Raw genomic sequence first — 23,033 nt, 5'->3', positions numbered from 1 at the left:
AGATTCAATTAGGCATGCTCCAATTTGGATTTTCCTAACCCTTAGCACAATCATCATACAGGAATTTTACCTTGAAAACCAAAAACACACAATTGTACAGTGGAACCAATACAGGTTCTGTGGAAATAGGAGCAGAAAGACCAATAAATCCAAACAATATATCAAAATACAAAAATGAAGAACATGGGGAAACCTGGAAGCTACTGTTAAGCAAAAACATTTTACTGGGAAGCAATATAGACCAGGAGCAACACCAGACATACCTGAAAATGAGGCGTTAACCAGATCAAGATACACCACAGGGGGACTTGCATGCCAAAACAGTGTAAGCAACATGCAATAGACAGGGTAAGCAATCCCACAACCAACAGATTAGGCAGAAGCTCTGCAGTGCTGCCACATCCAGTCATGAATGGTGGTGGACATTAAGACAGTTAAACAGGAGGTAAATGTACCAATTGTCAATGATGGAGGAGCACAGCACATCAGTTCAAAGCACAAGGCAACTGCATCCTTTTTCAACCAGAAGTGCCAAGGAGACGATCTATCTTGACCCTCTCCTGAAATCCTCAGCATCACAGATGCTAGCTTTCAACCAATTCAATTCATTCAGCATGATAAAGAAATTCTGGAATTCAGTGCCTTCAATTAAGGTAGGCTTGTGCTCCAGAACTAAACTACACCCCGAGCTGGGCTGCTCCTGTATAGGTACATTGGTATCTGCCCAACAATGTGAAAAACTGCCCAAGTTACACCCTGTACACAAAATAACAGGACAAATCCAACTCAGCCAATACGGACTTTTCAATCTCAAATCATTAGCAATGTGATGGCATGGATGGTCAACAATGTTCATCAAGCAGCACTTGCAGAGGAATAACCTATGCATTGATATACAGTTGGGTTCTGATAGTGCCACTCAGCTCCTGACATCATTACAGCCTTAATTTAAACATGGAAAAAAAAGAGCTGAACTCCAAAAAGGAAGGCAAATGTGACTGCCCTGAACATCAAGGCAACACTTGACCAAATGTTACATCAAGATACCCTCCCAATGGAAATTGGAAGGAAAATTCTCCACTGATTGAGTCATACCCACCACAAAGGAAGGTGATTGTAGTTGTTGGAGATCAGTCATCTCAGCTCAAGGACATAGACGCAGGAGTTCAAGGTAGTGCACTTCGCCCAACAACCCCCCCATAAAAGGTCTGAAGTGGGAATATTTGGTAACGATTGCCCAATATTCAAACTCCTCAGGCGATTTAAATACTATTTACAAAAAACTGGCAGTGACAGCATTATGTTCCATCTAAAACAACCACATCAGAAATTCACCAAGACTCCTTTGATAGCATCTTCCAAATCCATGCCCTCTATCATCTACGACAATGCAGGAGGTGACAATACTATGGCTTGAAAAACGTGCATTTTGTCTTTTTTTAAAAAAACAAAAAGAGGTTGAGACAGATGTTCTGAGCAGTCTGTTCCAAACCAATAAGGTTTTTTTTTTAAGTTGGAACAACAAAAGCAACGTGAAAGAGTGGGATCAAGCTCCCAAAAAAAAAAAACAGGATTTTAGTTTAACTTTCAGTAGCTGTTGGCGTTTGGAGACTGCTATACACGTCTGATGCAGCAAAACACTTCAGTTCTCTCTCGATATTCTTTCCTCCTACACTGGAGAGCTGCAAGTGAGACAATTTATTTTACTAAATTTGCTTTTGCCAAGGTTGTGTTTATGGGATGTTACTATATTGAAACAGTTGATGTTGAGTAGATAAATAAATCTGTTACTCTGTAAAGATTTCCAGTAGAGTTAAGCTATTCCAATTCTTCTTCTTCTTCTTTCTTTTGTTTGTATTTTAACTCTAGTATAGAAATAAAAAGGTTTTGCTTCAAGCCTGGTAGTCTGACCAAACAAATTATACCCAGAACACAACATCTTACACTTGCCTTTAAAAATAATAGAAAGTTGGTGCCTAGACTATCTTCTAAATATATTTGAGGGAGTTAGAACATACAACATAGAAGAATACAGCGCAGTACAGGCCCTTTGGCCCTCGATGTTGCGCCGATCCAAGCCCACCTAACCTACACTAGCCCACTATCCTCCATATGCCTATCCAATGCCCGTTTAAATGCCCATAAAGAGGGAGAGTCCACCAGTGCTACTGGCAGGCATTCCATGAACTCACAACTCGCTGAGTAAAGAATCTACCCCTAACATCTGTCCTTTCCCTACCACCCCTTAATTAAAAGCTGTGGCCCCTCGTAATAGCTGACTCCATACGTGGAAAAAGGTTCTCATGGTCAACCCTATCTAAACCCCTAATCATCTTGTACACCTCTATCAAGTCACCCTTAAACCTTCTTTTCTCCAATGAAAACAGCCCCAAGTGCCTCAGCCTTTCCTCATACGATCTTCCTACCATACCAGGCAACATCCTGGTAAACCTCCTCTGCACCCGTTCCAGTGCCTCCACATCCTTCCTATAGGATGGCGACCAAAACTGTACACAATACTCCAGATACGGCCGCACCAGAGTCTTATACAACTTCAACATGACCTCAGGACTCTGGAACTCAATTCCTCTACCAATAAAAGCCAGAGCTAGCATGATGCCAAGGCTTCTAGCCCCTCCTCCAGGTCATTTATAAAAATGACAAACAGTAATGGTCCCAAAACAGATCCTTGCGGAACACCGCAAGTAACTGCACTCCAAGATAAACCTTTACCATCAACTACTACCCTCTGTCTTCTTCCAGCCAGCCAATTCCTAATCCAAACCTCCAACTCACCCTCAATGCCATACCTCCGTATTTTTTGCAGTAGCCTACCATGGTCTGATCTATAACAGGGGCACAACAATAAGGCTGCCATAACCAACTGGATCAGTTCACCTCTATTCTCTTGTGCATATTCAAGAAAAAAAAAGAGAGAATTAAGGGAACAAAAAAAGTTGGAAAATACTGTCAAATTTATTTGCAATAAGGTATTGCCAGGTTTCTGCTTAACTTGTTTAACAGCACTGACCTGACCTATCAGTACAATCTCCTCAAACATATCCCAAACCTTTTATTCAGACTCTGGTCTCAAATGCAACATCACTTTTGCCCACCTCTGGTATTCTAAAATCTCAATTTCATCCTTAATCTCTTCCAGCCGCTTATAGCCCACTTCAAAGCCACATTTCTAACCAAGCACATCATTAACACACTGAACATTATGTCCACAAAAGAAGTCCTAGTGTAGAGAGCAGTTGACATCATCAGATTCCTGTATCTTAGTAACATATCTTGGAGTTGGCGAGGCATGCCAGTCAGCTGCTGAAAGGTGACCAATGCGAGGAACAGAATACTCGAGACTCAGAATTTACAATGGAAAAGCAAAATATGGTTAGTGATGGAAATTCGTAATGGAGAATAGAATCGGCACATTCAATAGAGAGGATATTACAACAGAACAATGCGCAGGCTTCATAGGCCAAATGGCCTATTCTTTAACTAATTGCTATGAAAATACAGGGGGTATATTGACTGTGGTTGATTGGGGAAAACATGCATCATAGAATCCATACAGTGCGGATGCAGGCCATTGAGTCCACAAATGACCCTCTGAAGAGTTTCCCACACAGACCCACACCCCCTACCCTATAACCCCACATTTCCCATGGCCGACCCACCTAACCTAACATCCCTGGGGAATTTAGCATGGTCAATTCACCTATCGTGCACATGTGTGGACTCGGCACTAATCACTGAGCCACCGTGCTGCAAAAAGGTATTATAGTAGATAGAAGATGACTCTTATTTAAAGAACGAACACAATTTACAACATGCAAGTGCTGCAAATGCTCACCAGGCTAATCCTTGGGATGGCAGGATTTTCCTAGAAGGTGAGATCAAGGAAACTGGCTCTATTGTTTTAGAAAGTCTAGAGAGCAGAGGTCAGTTAATGGAAGCTCATAAAATTCTTAGGATATACACAGGAGATGTAGAAAGGGTATTCCCCTACCGGGGGGGGGGGGTCTGGAACGACAGTGCATAATTTCTCAATAAGGATCAATTCATTTGGGAAGGAGATGAGGAATTTCTTCAAAGGGAAGTGAATCTTTGGAATTTTCTGCTTACACTTCTCGCTAAGCTGGTTTAGTACAGGTTTAACATTAAGAAATAAGACAATGAATGCCAAAGTAACCATAGCTTCAGTGAAATACCCAATGAAAGATTGTAATAATGAAAAGGATTTAATTGGACAAGAGTGTTTCTAGCATCCAACATCTAAGTACAGTACTGGTGTTATCCAACTTCTTTAAAGTGGCTTTAGCCTCATACGTTCCCACAAAGGTGGAGTCAACACTTGCTTAAGAGTGATGTCAGGATTCACAACCATAGGAGATCAATACTTATCACTGGCATCCTTTTGTTCACATTAACTGTATTACATTGAAACTGAAAATTCTGAACATGCCTGATGTTACACAGTACTTGTTTACCCAAATAACCATCTCTCATGTGTCTAAATGGACTTCTTATTTACTGATTATAAGCTTAACTTCAAGTGCTGGAATTAAATATCCACAAAGTACCAAATTCCACAATCTGTCAGACCTGACTTTGTAATAACACTGTTGCCCACGAGTCAGTTGGTGTTGAATTCAATGCTCCAAAGACATGGGCACTTCATTCAAATTCACATGGAAGTCACTGCTGAGATAGTACAAAACTCTTGTCTTGAGAAGAGATATCAAACAGCTGCTCTGTCTGTCAACTCGAATGGAGGCAAGGAACTCTCAGCACTATTTGAAAAACAAAGTAGGTCTCCCTGGTATTCTTATCAATATTTATGTTTCAAGACGATGCAACAAGAAATCATCCATTCATTTAGAATCATACAATAACACACCTCAGAAAAGGCCCCTTGGCTCAGAGTGTGCACTGAAAATAAAACTATTCTAAATTTACACTCATCCCACTTTCAACGCTCGGCTCATAGCTTTGAATGTTATGACATTATCCAAGTACTTTTTAAAAGTTTGAGGTTTGCTGCCTCAACTACCCTTCTAGGTCCCCATAACCCTCTGGATGAACTAAGTTTTTCTCTCAAATTTCCTCTAAACCTCCAGTCTTTCACCTTAAAATAATTCTCCATTGTTAGATATTTTTTCAACTTATTCGGTGTTGTTATTACACAGGTTAGGAGCGGTTAGGATTTGAACCTAGGTTTCAGGGCCCAGAGGTAGGGACACATCACTGCACCACAACAGTCCTATGGCCCCTTTAACAAGTTGTTTCTGATCCACTCTATCCATGCCCCTCATAATCCTATACACCTTCCAGCCTTCTCTGCTCTAAAGAAACCAATTGGAGATTTTCCTACCTCTTTCATAACTATACTCTTTCATCCCAGACAAGATTCTGGTAATGCTACTCTGCACCCCCTCCAGTGCAATGATGGTGACCAGACTGCATAGTACTCCAGCTGGGGCCTGTATAGCTCCAATACAATTTCCCTGCTCTTGTAGTCTATGCCACAGCTCAAAGGCAAGTGTCCTATATCCCTCAGCTACCATGTTAACATATTCTGTTGCTTCAACGATCTGTGTACAAGCACCCAAGTCCCACTGTTCCTCAGTTTCCTAATGTCTTGCCATTCATTGAGTACTCCCTTGACTTGTTAACTTCTCCTGAAATGCATCACCTCATACATAGTGTCAATTGTCATCTTCCACTGTTGAGCCCATCTGACCAATTCATCTATATCCTACTGTAACCCAAGATCTTCTTCCTCACTTAACAACCTGGCCAATCTTTATGTCATTTACAAACTTACATATCCTTTATTTTATTGCTGAGTACAGGACTTTACTGTGTAAACTGGCTGCAATGTTCCCTACCTCACAAAGAAAATACAGTTCAGCAAGGTACTTAGAGTCCTGAAATGGCATGATATAAAGGCAAGGCCTTTCCTTCTAATATGTGCAACTTAGCAAATACATTTTCAAATTCTTCATTTGGCCAGCAAGGTGCACACTGACCTATTTGCTGATATAAATTTCATTGGGGCCACATCTCATTTTAAACCGATTATGGTATACAGTCAATTCTCACCTCTGTTGCTGTTTTATTTTACATGATTGAAGCTTCCACACCATCTATTATCATCTTCATGGACTAACCTGGCTCATTTCGCTCCTTATCGATTCAACATGGTGCATCTCCAAAAAGGCTTCTCTTCCCACTCTTGTGTTACCACTTTGGGAAGCTGCAGAGAGTGATCCCTGATCATCTCTTTCTTGTCTGCATGCTGTCTATTAGCAACATCATCCACAAAGATAACTCCAGCATGCGTGCAGTGAACATATTTGCATTGCCTCTATCCTATTAAATGATATTCAAATTTTGCTTGCAACTAAACTCCTTAAGACGATCAAAGGTTTCCCTTGTCTATTTTCTTGGTATTACTCTCAAAACTCAAGTTAATATTCATTTTTACCATTCTTTCATGGGACATAAGCATCACTGAGTAGGCCAACTATTATTATCATCCCTAAAAAAAGGTGTAGAGCTGCCTTTGTTAAAAAAACCCTTGGTGTATAGAAATATCCACAGTACTGTTAAGAAGGGAGCATCAGCATTTTCACACAGTGATAGTGAAGGAACAGTGACATAATTCATAATCGTGACTTGGGAGCTACTTAGAAGGGCATGGGCAGGTGATGGTGTTCCCATGCATTTGCACCCATTGCCCTTTTAACTGGGAGAGATCATAGGTTTGGAAGGTGCTGTCAAAAGGTGTCTTGGTGATTTACTGCAGTGTATTTTACAGATGGTACAAACTACATATACAGTTGACACTAGGATACCAAATTAAATATCAAACTTTGTTGAGGTTATCAAACTGCAAGGGGTGATGTCTGTTAGGATAAATCCAACCCAACTACAACTGATAGATTTGCAGAATGAAAAGATAAATGATCGGTGGAAATCAGTGTGTTGTAGTACATAAGGGACAGGGAAAGGGCAATACAGATGTAGGAGAGAGAGCGCGAGAGAGAGCATCACAAGTTTGCATTGCTTGCATAGATATGTTATGCTATCAAAGTGGCTAAAGGACCGAGAGGAGAAATTCCAGTGAAAACAAGATGCTAAACTAAGACATGGACACCATATGAAGAAACAAAATCTTGAGAAAGCTAAGAAATAACCTAAAAAAAACATCGAATTAAAGTAAAATACTGCAGCTGCTGGAAATTTGGAATAAACACAGAATGCTAGAGAAACTCAGTAGCTCTGGCAGCTTCTGTGGAGAGAAGCAGAGTTAACATTGAGAGTCTGGCATGAATCTTCTTCAGATTGTTAACTTATTTATTCTCCAGAGATGTTGCCAAACCTGATGAATTTCTCCAGCATTCTGGTTTATTTCATTTAGTCATAATGATCTGCACATTTCAGCAAGATCAATGGTACATTTTAAAAAGAATGTTAGGTGGGTTGAGTACAGATGAGATTCAGAAGCCAAATCCCACCCAAGTCTCCATTTGAACCCCGCCCCTCCAACCGCCCAAAAACGCACAACCCAGATGGCCTCCTTCTTCAAGGACCGCAATTTCCCCCCCGACGTGGTCGACGATGCCCTCCACCGCATCTCTTCCACTTCCCGCTCCTCCGCCCTTGAACCCCGCCCCTCCAACCGCCACCAGGACAGAACCCCACGGGTGCTCACCTACCACCCCACTAACCTCCATGTACAGCGCATCATCCGCCGTCACTTCCGCCACCTCCAAACAGACCCCAGCACCAAGGATATATTTCCCTCCCCTCCCCTATCAGCTTTCCGTAGAGACCACTACCTCCGCGACTCCCTTGTCAGATCCACACACCCCACCGACCCAACCTCCACTCCCGGCACCTTCCCCTGCAACCGCAGGAGGTGCAACACTTGCGCCCACACCTCCCCCCTCACTCCTCTCCAAGGCCCAAAAGGAAACTCCCATATCCGCCACAGACTCACCTGCACCTCCACCCACATCATCTACTGCATCCGCTGCAGCCGGTGTGGCCTCCTCTATATTGGGGAGACAGGCCGCCTACTTGCGGAGCGATTCAGAGAGCACCTCTGGGCCACCCGGACGAACCAACCCAACCAACCTGTAGCACAGCATTTCAACTCCCCCTCCCACTCCACCGAGGATATGCAGGTCATTGGACTCATCCACCGCCAAACCACAACAACCCGACGGTCGGAGGAGGAGCGTCTTATCTTCCGACTGGGAACACTCCAACCGCAGGGGATGAACTTGGACCCTTTTATCTTAGCCTGCTGGACAAACTTTCCCCATTCCTGAAGAAGGGCTTATGCCCGAAACGTTGATTCTCCTGTTCCCTGGATGCTGCCTGACCTGCTGCGCTTTTCCAGCAACACATTTCCAGCTCCGATCTCCAGAATCTGCAGACCTCACTTTCTCCATTTGAATAGTATTCAGTGAAGGTATTAGGATAACTATAGTACAATAATAAGCCTAGATACTGGATATACTAGCACAAAATTAACCTTGTGCAAAGTCGGCTCCGAGACTGTTGCTCGACAAACAATTTTTCATACTTGTGCAGTCATAGTAAAAGTAGACTACTGACTGGTGTTCCACCTCAACCATCTGAATTAATGCCAGAGACTCTAAATGAACCAAAATGACTTTTCTTTTGAAAAGGACAAATACTGATGCATAATGGTTGTTGATTTTAAGCCTTAGCCAAGCTCTGGAAACCATCAGTGAAAGGATTAGTCAAAGCTAAAATTAACATTGCTTTAATTTTTAAAAAGCACAAACTCTGATCTGCATCTCCCAGTTGACTAACACCTTTTTTGAAGTTACACATTGGGATAAAAGTCATCTGTGAAACATCCAGTTTCAAAGAAAATTACAGATACTGCAATCCAAAAGACACAGTATTTCAGGCTTTGAACGCAAGGCAGACTGCCAAAAAAAAATGAAATTTAATCGTTAACAATAAGCAGGAAGTGAATCTTAACCTCAAAAGTCAACACTCTATGAAAGTGCAATTTACAACAATAACTGTTTACCAAGAACAAGGGTACCAGCAAATGTTAACAATGCTGAAGAAACAAGACATCAGCTAAACATCAGAGTCCTTGAATTGACAGAATGACCTCAGACCTTTAAACTACAACTATGCCTAACTTCTCATCTGTACATTCCATGACTGCCTCTTAAACCCAAAACCTATGTTTGCATGAGCTTTAGTGCTCTTATGTATTGTTTTTCAGGGTAGTGGGCAATAAAATTCCCCTTTCTTTCACTGAAGAAAACACCAAGTTCATTTCATTTTCATCAAGTTAATTACTTTTTAACTGAAGTATGTTAGTTGGATGCAAAAAATGATATTTGTTGCAACACAGTTCATTCAAAGTGGAGTCACAGATAGACAGGATAGGTGAAGGAGGCATTTGGTATGGTTGCTTTTATTGGTTAGAGCATTGAGTATAGGAGTTGGGAGATCATATTGAGGCTGTACTGGACATTGGTTAGGCTACTTTTGGAATACTGCATGTAATTCTAATCTCCCTCTTATAGGAAGGATGTTGTGAAACTTGAAAGGGTTCAGAAAATTTGCAAGGATGTTGCCAGGGTTTGAGCTATAAGGAGAGGCTGAATAGGCTGGGGTTATTTTCCCCAAAGCATAAGAGACTGAGGGGTGACCTGACAGAGGTTTACAAAAGTCATGAAGGGCATGGATAGGCCAAGTGACAAGGACTTTTCCCTGGGGGAGGGGAGGGGCAGCATAAAGGGCATAGGTTTAAAAAGTGAGAGGTGAAAGATTTCTAAAAAGGACCTAAGGTGGGCATGTATGGAACGAGCTGCCAGAGGAAGTAGTGGAGGCTGGCACAACATTTAAAAAAGGCATCTGAATGGGTACATGAATAAGAAGGGGTTAGAGGGAGATGGGCCAAATGCTGGCAAATGGGACTAGCTTTATTTCAGATATCTGGTCAGCATAGACAAGTTGGACTAAAAAGTCTGTTTTGGTGCTGAACCTCTCCATGACTCAATAAGTGACTGCCTAGTTTTTTTTGAAGAGGGGAAGCCAATTCTCCCTCTTCATCTGGTTATAATAATGTCTCTTGTAAACACTGACCTTTGTTTATGGACCAAGCTATGTTGTGATTATTGGTAATTACTAGAGTTCTTTGGAAGAAAAATATGAATTGGAACTTGTAGATATCCCTGCAATTGCCCAGCCAGTTAACACAAACAAGCCTAAAATATGATGTATGACTGTGCTTTCAAGAAAGAATATTAAGTATACAGCTCACACTATGCTGAATGGAAAAGTAGAATGGGTTAACCAGCATTTGCAAGCTTATATTATCATGTACTGAGAAGTGAACAAAGGTAGTATTCTTTGAATTCAAAGCCAATGCAGGTGATGCACAAGATTCAGAAAAGATGTTCGATTTAGTACTTAGTCAGAAATGAATATTTCATAGTCTGCCACATGAATGAAACAAATTCCATTTGTTTGGTCATCTGACAAGAAGATTGCTGCTCATCAATTGAAAACAGAAGAAACACACACAAGACCATTAACAATGTCGGTGAAAACATTTCCTTCCAAAGTCGACACACCATGACAAGACACTGGTCACAGTAGTTCTAAATTGTAAGGGAAATAGTCTAATAGTAAAGTTAATTCACTATTCAAACTAAATGCTCTCACCAAAGATAAATTTCTGAAAGGTACATCATTCTAGATCACATCAAAGACTGACAGATGAGAGGCTTGCAAGAATTGTGCTATTGGAGACCAAGAGGACGAGGCAAAGAAAATAAAAGTTTGCTCATGTGGAACATGTTCAAATCCTATCTTAATTGTATAGCCTGTGTTAGGAGATCAACCAACACCAAAGAGGCAGTTATTCCTGGCACAAGCAAGCATATTACTCAGACCTTGGCTATACTTAAATAAACCTTTCAAGGAGAGCATCTAAAAAGATATGAAATAATTGGATATTACAAAGTGAAAAAACATTCACTCAAGGTAGATATATGCAAGCAGCTTCACAAGGAACATTGTTCTAGTGGATCAGAAGTAAATGGTGTGAACTTGATTGCAATACTGTCAGGAAACCAGCTCTAAAATGTGAAAAGTCAAATACACTCCCCAGTACTGAGGACATACTGAAATGTCATCAAACTTACAATACTACCAACCACAATGCTGTACAACCAAATAATTAGGATACACTGCTTGGTAATTCAGTGAATAATCAAGAGAGATTGCAATATAAAGTGTTGCCATTAATTCATTACATATATTTGTGATGTATTGGATTAAAATGTATATAGCTTGTAATGTTAAAAACTAATATAAATTATTTTTGTTTTACTTCATTCCATTTCATTTCAAGAATCTATACGAACTCCAAACAAACACACACGACAATTCCTCAAAACCATTATCAAGCTGATCCCATAACGTTTGGCCTAAAAAGATTGGATTCAAAAAGTCAACTTTTACATCTCAACAAAAGGAAATTATTTCCCAATGTTTTATACTGAATTATTTCAGAACCAAAGTTTCCACAATCCACCAAGCTTATTTTCATTAGTTCTCAAGGCTATCATGAATCTCAATGTACAAGAAAAAGGATCTTTTTCTTACCAATTTAAAATGTTCTCCTGCTTTACGTAAGATTCCTGTAAACCATGATCAATTTACACAGGTAAACTATCTAGTTGGAAATGTGCACATGCCACTCACGCATCAGAAAAATGAGTGCGCAACTTAGCATTTTAGTTTGTGTGTTTGCATCTTGTCTCAAAGACTCACCTATGTGGGAAACAACCAAAATGCACTCACCAGAAGCTAAAAACTCATATCCCACTTACAACATCATCTACAAAACTCTCCTTATCCATTGCTCTTCATTCCAGGTATGGTATCAGTACTAATGTTGCACTTTGTTAACTTATTCAAATTTCCATCACTCTCACTTGAACCTTGATGCTGAATGAAAGAAGCCATTTTTGTCACATCACAGAGCTCTATTCTGATTTTAATTCAACACAGTTGCACACAATTGTATAAGGAGCGGATAGATAACAAGCAAGAGCAGAAATATTGGCTGATTTTCTTCTCCTTTAAACCGTCTGAGACCAACCACAGAACCCATACTGTCAACCCAATAGCTATATGATAATTTAGCATAATCTAGATTGAATTTAAGGCCCTACTAACAGGTATATTTCAGCAACTCTCACGTAAAACAAAACAAAATTTACAAAAACTTACTTCTCATATCAGGAGGCTATGAATTTACAAACGATTACAGGTTGTTATATCTGTTACTCTATTTTAAGTGTGAACATGTCACCAAGGCTACCACAGGAACCGAACAAAAACATCTGTTGATACCAAAGTAGGAAATGCAGTTTAATGCTTTCAAAGTCCAAAGAAAACTATGAGGGAAATTAATAAGATGGGATCAAAAGTGGCACATAAAATTCAATATGATTAAGTAAGTATCAGGTGATTTATTTGGTAACTGGAGGTTGGTTCACTGCAGTAGTAGAGCAAAGGATTTTTACAGTACAGGTTCAAGAGGACAATGGCAGCAGAAATAAAACAAAATTATGCAGGTGCTAAAAGTATTCCTGTTCACAATATCTTAGGTGAACTAAATCAAACATATCATATTAGACAAAAGAACTAAGGACAGGAGTAAGCAATTCTGCCTTTCACCTGGTCTGCCATTCACTATGATCGTGGCTGATATCATCTTTGCCTCCTCTCCATAACCCTTCAAACCGTTACTAATTAAAAATCTATCACCTCATTAAATTTACTCAATGTCCCAGCATCCACCATAGGCTTGGATAGTGAATTTCAGAGATAATAAGACTACAAATAAAAACCTCACTGAAATCCAATTATTATAATGGAGCACAAAAATCAAGAGGCAAAGATAAGCCTTACCAAAAAAAATGAATCTTTAGTGAGAGTAGTTTGTAAAAAATGCATCATCAACAAGATTGAAACAGTAACACTTTTGCCAGGATGCTACCTTGTATGAGCAATATAAAGGGAGGACATATTTGAGAGAATAAGGCATTTGCTTCAATTAGGTTGACTGCAGATAAAGCTGTTTAAAATAGTACATGGATCGTCACAGGATAGATAGCCAAAGACTGTTGGAAATAGTTGTAGGTCTATGGTACAGTTTCAATAGACATAAAAATGAAATGCAAGATTCAGAAGAATCAAGAAACAATGCAAATTCAAAGAGTATGAATTTCACTTCCAGGATAGTGAACAAGCCAGAAACTAGAAATGCTCAAGACAGGTTAGGTTAGAAGATGAACAAAACAATATTGGAATATAGGTTACACAATTAGGATTACTCACTCACATGGAGGGTTAAATGACCAATATTGATTGATTGACTGGACTAAATGAGCAGCTTCCATGTTGCAAAGTCGAAATACAGCCCTTGAGTTTTTAATAACAAGGCAACAATAAAAAAGTTATGTCAGTGTTCAATTAATACAGGAAGGGTAAAGAACTTGAATTGTTTTTAGCACTATTTATAAATTATAAAATTAAATCTTTTCATCTTCACACTTCTAACTCCAACTGCCTCAAATGGTTTATCACTTAGTCACTGCACTTAACTTTAACAACTAGGATGCCTCCAAAATTGGAAACATTTGACAATCTTTGATAACGTTCTATGCCTTCATTCAAGATAATGAATAAATACACTGCCCTATGTTAAAAAAAATTAGTCATATGGGACATGTTCAGGTCCCACAAAAAAAACAAAAGACACACACAAACACCTGGTTTGTCATTATCCTAAGGGTGGGAGATTTAACTTCTGCAGCATAACCTTTGGTGGGGTGCCTCAACAAGCTATTCAGAAATCACTTTCATGCTGAAAGGAATATTAATATGATGACTAATAGAGAAAATCAGCATGGAAATACATGTGCAGCCCCAAGTGATTGTATGTGTTATTTCATTCTTAAATTGAGGGATGATATTCATCCTCCGTTCATTCAAAATATTTTGAATGGTTGGAGAGGAAGATGATTTGCTGCAGAGAAATCATGTAAATGAAAGTGCCATTGAACAAAAGTAGTATCCTTATAATGATGCCTCAGCCAAAATGACTCAATAAATGCAATGGATTATTTCCAATAGATGCCAATGAGTTTGGCAGTGAGAAAGTGTATAAGATATGAGCAGGTAGGGAAAGAGTTAAGTTTAGGGATGCTTGACAAAGGCTCAACTAACATGACTTTGACCAGATAAGAACTTGCAGTAAACAATGAGGTGCTGGAGGGAAGGCTAGTGGTTTAATGAGGTGAAGAACATCTATTGTTCTTCCGTGTGGGCGGCACGGTGGCACAGTGGTTAGCACTGCTGCCTCACAGCGCCAGAGACCCGGGTTCAATTCCCGCTTCAAGCGACTGACTGTGTGGAGTTTGCATGTTCTCCCCGTGTCTGCGTGGGTTTCCTCCGGATGCTCCGGTTTCCTCCCACAGTCCAAAGATGTGCAGGTCAGGTGAATTGGCCATGCTAAATTGCCCGCAGTGTTAGGTAAGGGGTAAATGTAGAGGTGTGGGTGGGTTGCGCTTCGGCAGGGCGGTGTGGACTTGTTGGGCCAAAGGGCCTGTTTCCACACTAAGTAATCTAATCTAATCTAATCTATTGTGTAATGCCAGGTGGTTTAATCTTTACTTTTGATGCTTGCTGACTGTAACAGTCACCCAATCAATAAAGATGTTGCCTTATTTGGATGCTTCTCCCTGTAAGTGACTCTATAATTCCTTAAGAATCTGCTGTTTGAGAGAAGACTGAGAACTCATGCCTTTGTGTACATGGGCAATCGCCCTCTCTCCAGGGCTCAGAATAAAGATGAAGAAGGTAGAGCCATACTGTGTCTTTGGAGTGTTTGCTTCAACTGATTTGGAAACGGGACAACAGCAGTGTTCAATGATTTTTTGTTAAAGGATTTCTTAAATTCGTCTAGTGCAATAAACCACACACATTAACAATGAGTTACCAGTGCTTTTTGTCCATAATTCAACCACACTGGCAGTTCACTTGCCTGAGTGACTGCCACTTTTGGCAATATCTTTGAAGACTTCCAAGGTCAACGTATGATTTACAGTCATTGTTATGGAGCACGTTAAAGAAAAATAAAGAGGGTAGAGGCACAGAAACATTTAGAAAGGGAAATCCAGAGCCTATGAATCAGTAGCTGAAGGTAATGGTTGAGCAATTAATGTCAGGGTTGAGAATTGAAGATGATCAGATCTTGGAATGCCAAAGCTGGAAGAGGTTCAGAAGATGCAGAGGAACAAGACCATGGAGGGATTTGAAAATAGGGAAAAGCATTTATGAAAAAAAAGACAAGGTATTGCTTAAATGGGAGCCACTACATGTCAGTTAATGCATGGGCGATGGAAAAGCTAGACTTGATTCAAGTTATGATCGAAGCAGTTTTGGATGATCGCAAACTTAGTGTAGAATATTGGGTGCTGAGAGAAAATTGAATTTAAAAAATCAAATATAAAAAAACGTAACAGAGAATTGGCCAAAGACTTTTGCAGCAGATGAGCTGACGTAGCAAAGAGTTGGTTAATACCTTAATACCATAGAGGTATTAATGGGAGGTTTTAATTATGACACAATCAGGTCAGCGACCAATTACTGAAAAATTAATAAAACAAATTATTCATATTTCAAGTTCCCATAATGGTCATCAAACAAATAAAATGTTTAAACTATTTGAAGTTGGAATGAGAGAAGTCCATAAATTTGGCATTCAGCAAAAAAAAAAATCCACATCAGTAATCAATGTTTTTACATTTTCTGGAACAAAGGAACAGGATATACAGAGGGCACATTGACATAAAGATACTAAGCTGAAGCATTTATTTCAGGAAGACAAAGATCACAGTTCTGATCAAGAAGCTGGTCATTATGAGCACAGATTTCTCTTCAAAACATTTCTCTTCAAAATTAAAGAGGGTGCAAAAGCAGGGAGAAATGAATATTTGAGGAAGCATCCACTCGACAAGTATTCAAGAGATATTTGCATTCAGTTTCTAGCGCAGCTTCAAGCTGAAAGGCTTGGGTAGCTGAGAAACAGCTATCAATTCTCCACTTTGCACCTGCACTATACATTTGAAGACAACACGTGAAATGATGTATTGAGACTGTGGGCATAGTCCAGTCTTAGATTAGATTCAACTCTATTCCCAATAAAAAAAAGCCTGCTCTGTTAAAAATAAAAAGAATAAGCCCCACAGTGTAAAAAGAAAATAGCTGTCAGTGTTAGCCAGATGAATAACTGGCACATTTCCTACTAAAAATGCTGCAACGTCATTTTCTTCACTTAGATGCTTTCCAGGAGAGACACCGTTATTTGGGTTCACAAGGCCATTTTTAGATAGCTCAAACAATGTTAAACTGTACTGTTACTGGCAGTCAAATCAGCAGCTGGGGCTTTCACATCAATTCGTCAATTGTTGATCTGAGATTATATCCGCTCACACAACAAACTTTGGCTTTTATTAAATTTGGAGTACAGTCAGTATGTGACAAAAAGCTAAATTGCATTTAATGGTATATCAGATAGCCTTATAAAAATATATTCGCAGCACAATACCCTTGTTGTAATAGTTTATGATGTCAATGTGCTTATCAAAAATCTTTTTATTAAGTACAGATCCAAACACTATTCCTAGTTGAAGCAAATTATGAGCATGGCACTTAGATAATAAAAACTATATTATCATAATAGCAAGCCCCAAAGTAAATTTTTCCCATTTGGACAATATCAAATGATATACTTGAGAACACACAATCTTCCTAAAGACACATTATCCTCTACATGCAAGTGTACGAACTCAAAAGATTCCTGGACCTATCTTAAACTGCAGCAGAGCTGAAAGAGGGGAAAAAAATCTTTTTAACCTTTCCAATTACTTTACCTACCACACTCTACAATATAGCTACTTTGCACAGGACAACTGTATTATTTAACTGTTCTATTTAACCAGCCTTTTTATTTGATTTCGTTCATACAAAGTCACACAAAATTACTGTGTAAAGTTCAATTCCAGTCAAGCCTAATAGAAAGGGAATTTTTGGCATGGCCTCACTCAGTTAACATGAAGCTGTGTATCCAATTGAAATACACCATAAAATAGGTTTTTGTCAAGCCAAATGGGCATTCATTGAGAAGTATAACTAGAAAGGATAATCACATGACAGTCAGAAAAATAATTCTGATGCAAAAGATATGATGGACCTAACCTGAAAATGTTAGGTCATAGATTGCTCACCACTTGCAAAGGACAGGAGCATTTCATTTTTATTCTCTTAGGCAAGAGCAGTTAAATACAATTGATTACTAATCATCACCTTCTCATGCCCTCCTATCTCTTGAAATAATTGGCTTTACATGCAAAGATGCTATATAAATATTAATTAACCTAATGAAATTCCCAAAGACAACTCATATGGCATTTCAAAAAGGAATAGGACATCAAACCACGTTACGGCAGAAGGCCAAAGTCTGGTTACAGGGGTAGGGTGTTTTGAATGCCTTAAAAAGACACAAGAGTGGTCGAGGGGGAGAAAAACATAAGAAAGGAACTCCAGAGTTCAGGGCTAAGGCATGGGATCAAAAAGGTGGAAAAATTAAAATCAGAACAGTTCAAGGATGAGCACTGATATCTGCAAGTTATGAAACTGCAAGAGATTAAAAAGATATGGAATGATTTGAAAACTAGGATACAATTTTGAAAAGCAGGATATTGTTTGACCAGGGAATGTAGATCAGCGAGCAAGGATATGACAGGTGAAAAGAACTTGCAAAAGTTTAAACAAGAGAAAGAATTTGATATAGTAAGAATCAAAGCCTAAGAAAAGCAATGAAACTGAACAGCAACCTAGTATCCACCTCAATTCTGGAAAAGAATGGCAAACCCACCCTGTCATCAAGTGCTTTGTTTAAAAACAGATGAGGCTGGTGCCAAAATTGGAAAATGGCAGACTGATACAGTCATGTTCTCAAAATCAATCAAGAGATTATCTCAGACACCACCGTCAACACAGAATATGTCTTCTCCCATCAGAGGTGGGGCACACTGGTTTACAGTCTTATTCAGTACATTCATTACAGTATATTCTCCATGGACCTCACTCAAGTTCAGGACATCAAGCCAAACACAGGCAAAAGAAACCTCAACATACTCCCCAGTTCTTGTGAAGATGAAGTTCTGTGTTCATATTGTGAATCACCTCCATTCTGAAGTATGGCACCATCCCCCAGTGTACTAAATGGATTAACTTCAAGTACATCCAGCAATACCAAACTGAGATATTCATGAGGCACTGTGGGCCATCAGCAGTAACAGAATCATATTCAATAACAATTTGCAACCTCATGCCTTAGCATATCCCTCATTCTACCATTAATATCAAGCTCAAGAACCAACCCTGGGGGAAAAAAAAAAGTGCAAGCATGCCAGGCGCAGCACCAGACGCTTCAAAATAGTTTCTCAACCTAGTTAAGCTACAACACAGGAATACTGACTTGAGAAATTTCTCCAGTTGTCTGGATGGATGCAGCTCAACGCAATCCAGGGCAAAGCATGCTAATTGACTGACATTGGTATCCATCCACCACTGACAGTTGACAGCAGTGTGCGTCATCTACAAAACAGACTTTAGCAATTCAAAGCCCCTACAACAGTATCTTCCAAACCTGTGACTGCTACTGAAAAGGATAATGGCAGCATGGGTATACCATTACCACTAAGTTGCTATTCAAACCCATAACAAACTGGCTTGGAACTATAATCACTTTTCCAGCTCTGGGTCAAAAATTGTGCAGCTCCTTGCCAAAAGCAATGCAGGTGTATGCAAAACCAAGGGAGAGCAAAACAGTTCACCATCACCTTCTCAACAGCAAAAATGCTGGCCTAGACTGCAACGTCCACATCCATGATTTTTTTCTTAAAAAACCCAAAAGAAACCATCACATCTGTGGCAGAAGATTTTGAAATCATGACCATTTTATATGAAATTGGAAATTAAATCATCAGTAATTATGTGACTTCAGTTAACTCATTTTATTTGTACCAGTGCTGGCTTTTAAAAAAAAAATGCATAATCTGATGGACAGCTTCGTTAGACAGCACTAATTTTGTAAATTCCACTTTGGAAATACAACAGTCTGAGTCAAGATTGGGATACAGGCAGACTCTGACCTCATATCTTTATGCATTCTCTGAGCTGGAATGTTACCTTTTAATAACCTTAAGTTATCTTGAGAATGCAACTTTAAAGTAGTTCTGGGATTTACATATTAATGACCTGAAACATGTAACCCATTCTAAAAGATGAAAGACTTAACAATCAAGGTTTGTTAAATATTTCATTTTACTTGCATGATACTGTAATCGTTTGCTATAAAAGCTGGGTCTTATGGTCCTACTAAACAACCACCTGAAGGAGCGGTGCTCTGAAAGCTAGTGCTTCCAAATAAACCTGTTGGACTATAACTAGTGTTGTGTAATTTATGACTTTGTATATTTGGAAAAAGGTAGAAAGAGCACTTCAGTAAAATCCAAGGGTGAAATCTTCAAGAATTAGAAGCTTATGATTCAAAGATTCATTAAAATCAAGTCAAGAACAAAGCCCAACAGGCTTTATTGTATCTATTGATAAGATTGTAGCTCAGTTCATCCCACTTCCAGATTCATTGGCCACAGAGGTAAAGAAAAAGACAGTGGTACATATGCCAAGGAGGAAAAATCTAATTAAAGAGTGATTGCAGAAGGGATCAGAGAATCTCAACTGTAAATGTACTGAAGAAGCTGTAGCACCACAGAAATGAGACCTGGGAAGGCTACTCACTGAGACACTCACTCTTATCTGGGGGCTTTAGAATCTGAGAGACTGCAACAAGATGATGTTTGCCAAGCACTGAAGAAAACAGACAACATGTCCACTCCAGAGATGCGAATGGTAGTGGCTGACAAAGTGAGCAATAGATGCAGTAATTAATCTGGAGACTGTACCCAAACATGTTCTAGAACCTCAGGAGGGCAGAAACATTTCCAGGTGTCGATCCCCACACTCCATTGTAGTCACCATTCTCTTACACAGCATTCTTCCAAAACACACATTTGCAGCTTCGCTTATACCTCTGTCAAAGCACAACAATCAACATTGAGTCTCATCCCCTTCCCCTCTGGGGTGCGATGTCTCAATGACTCTCCAAAAATGTACTTTTTTCGACCTATGCGCACACACACACATACACATGTTATTTCTATCAGATCTCTCTTCTTGCAAAGGAGATAAAAATCTGGAAAGGGGAGCAAGAGGTGGTTATTCAGTGACAGGCACCTTGAAGAATACTAGAAACTAATACATTATGGAAGGAAATCTGGCAGGTATCATGACCTGCAGTGGTAGCATTTGAAGGAACAGCATCAGTCTACGAAATGGCTAATACAGAGCTCCCCAATTTAACTGATCAATAGGCTTCCCATTCTGTCACTTGCAGTGAATTAACACAGACAGTTACACAGCCAAGTTTCACCATGGCAAGTTTCTGACAGGTCAATAAATTGATATACAGATTTAAACATTTTAATGACATCACTAAGAGCTGCAAAGGGTTTCTCCATTCACCTTAATACTTGCACAAGTGGAATGATGTTAGAATCCTGATCAAATATCGATTTAAGGGAATTTAACTCTGGATGTAACTCAACCCACTTCTCCTTGACCTTTGAAAAGAGTTTCTGAAATGGTGACTTCACTACATTCTTGTGCTACTGCAATCACCTTCACATAACACATTCTAACCAGAAAGACCAGTTACTACATCTCAACTCCTGCAGCAACAATTGTGTTCAGTCAATAAAATATTTGCTCAACAAATCTACTTTCAGCAGGTTTTCTTACCTGAAGATTGGATATGTCACCACTACCACCCTGGCCCTTCAGAAAAGAGGCAAAATTTTTTTAGCAGTATAATTTTAAGTGAATAAGTGAAAAACCTTCTGCTCATTTTTGCCTTTTTAAATGTTTGCAATGCACAGCAGGTCCACTAGTATCTGAAGAAAGAAGACAGTTATCATTTTCTCCTTGGGATAGTAGTTTTTTTTGAAAATGTATATAAACAGCATTGTTTGCAGTAAACAGAAAGTGGCATTTTTTTGCATTTATTCCTCCAAACATTATCCTGTCGTAGGCAGGTATTGCTAGCCCGAGTTCTGCCCAATTAGGATCAAACAGATTTTTACAAGTTCAAAAGTACAACACTATGAATAGTTGGGATATTCAAGCTGTTTTTAAAGCTTTTAATATCAACACTTATTGGAATAGCTTCATTTGTTAATTTTGGATCACCTCATTATGCAGATGACTATACAGAAGATCACACAGCCAATCAGATGTAGCCAAGGTTAAATCAATCACTGTCATGAAACAGCTGATGAATATTTAGGCTGATAGATTAAGCAGGAATTAATATTTGAATAGGAAGAGATTTAAATAACAGGAAATCTGTTGCATAAAACATTACAGTTGTTCCAGCAATCTTGCAGTTACAAATGCTCAACAGTAAACTGATGTTGTTCACACATTGTGAAAGCCTTGTGAAAAATACAAGAAATCCAGAGCTTTAATGTGTAGATAAGATAATGCCAAATGTATCAGTGGGGTATTGTATGTCTAAGAGAGGTCCTCCATTTTTTTGGATAGAGTCAAAGTCCAATATTTTGGTTAGTTACTTGATATGCAACTGAACAGAACCTAACTGCTTTTCTGACAATGTATATATACACAAAGACTTTATGAATAAAGTATATTTTTGAAATAAAAAATGCCAACTGCACCAGTAGAACTTGACTGGCCATGTCTTGCTGGAAATGGATGATTGTATGCTTCTGGCCAGTTGCATGGGTGAATCCATGAAGAAAGAAGACAGTTATCATTTTCTCCTTGCAAACAGAAGAGAGGGAGGAGGAAATTAGCAACCAATTTCATTGTTGAATGTGGATTATAAAATCTGAAGGTCATCGCCAACCAGACCATGATTCACTGGGATCATGGATCATACTGACCAAACCTGTGCCGTACGGAGCAGAAGATCTCAGAGCCTTGCACTCCTCAGGGTTATGATCACCTATGTACTGGGATAGGAAGGTGGACACCTGCCTCATCAACCTAGACCAGGAGAAAGCCTTTGACATGATATCATATACTGATACATGGGACAAGATGGGCTCAGAGGAGGGAATCCGTAATTGGATTACAGTGTTCTACACCGTCAGTATTGCAGTCTCAATCAATGGGTGGAAATCAGAACACTTCCCAATCAGATCTGGAGTCAGACAGGGTTGCCCACTCTCTCGTTTTGTTTACATGTTACACGCAACCTTCTGATGGATTCAGCAAAAGATTCTGCGCCTGAGAGGAGTGACTATTCCAGGCAACACAGATCTGCAAGTCAAAGCCTCCCTGTGCATGGTTGATGACATAATCTTCTGCTCAAATCTCCTGTCAGTGCACAGATTCATGAGCATCTGTGACCAGGTCAAACTGTCCTTGGGTGCCAAGGTAAATCAAGACAACAGCAAGGCCATGTTCTTTGGGAACTGGGCTGATGAATCCTTTATCACTTTTACATCAGGACAAATTATTTGAAGGTGCTGCATATATGGTTCAGAGGGGCCAGAGCATGCACTAAACTTGGGAGAAGTGTGTTACCAAGGTGAGACAGAAACTGCTGAAAATATGTGTTGCTGGAAAAGCGCAGCAGGTCAGGCAGCATCCAAGGAGCAGGAGAATCGATGTTTCGGGCATAAGCCCTTCTTCAGGAATGAGGAAAGTGTGTCCAGCAGGCTAAGATAAAAGGTAGGGAGGAGGGACTTGGGGGAGGGGCATTGGAAATGCGATAGGTGGAAGGAGGTCAA

At 39.6% G+C, this 23,033-nt stretch overlaps 1 protein-coding gene across 19 annotated transcripts in view; it reads right to left on the bottom strand.

The window, feature by feature from the left end:
• Positions 1-23,033, bottom strand: part of picalma (phosphatidylinositol binding clathrin assembly protein a) — a 154,779-nt gene that overhangs the window by 115,594 nt on the left and 16,152 nt on the right. The gene's annotated exons all lie outside the window — the stretch shown is intronic.

This window comes from Chiloscyllium plagiosum, chromosome 6, assembly GCF_004010195.1.
Source record: "Chiloscyllium plagiosum isolate BGI_BamShark_2017 chromosome 6, ASM401019v2, whole genome shotgun sequence".
Lineage (NCBI taxonomy): Eukaryota > Metazoa > Chordata > Chondrichthyes > Orectolobiformes > Hemiscylliidae > Chiloscyllium > Chiloscyllium plagiosum.
This window is presented reverse-complemented; position numbering and strand designations above follow the sequence as displayed.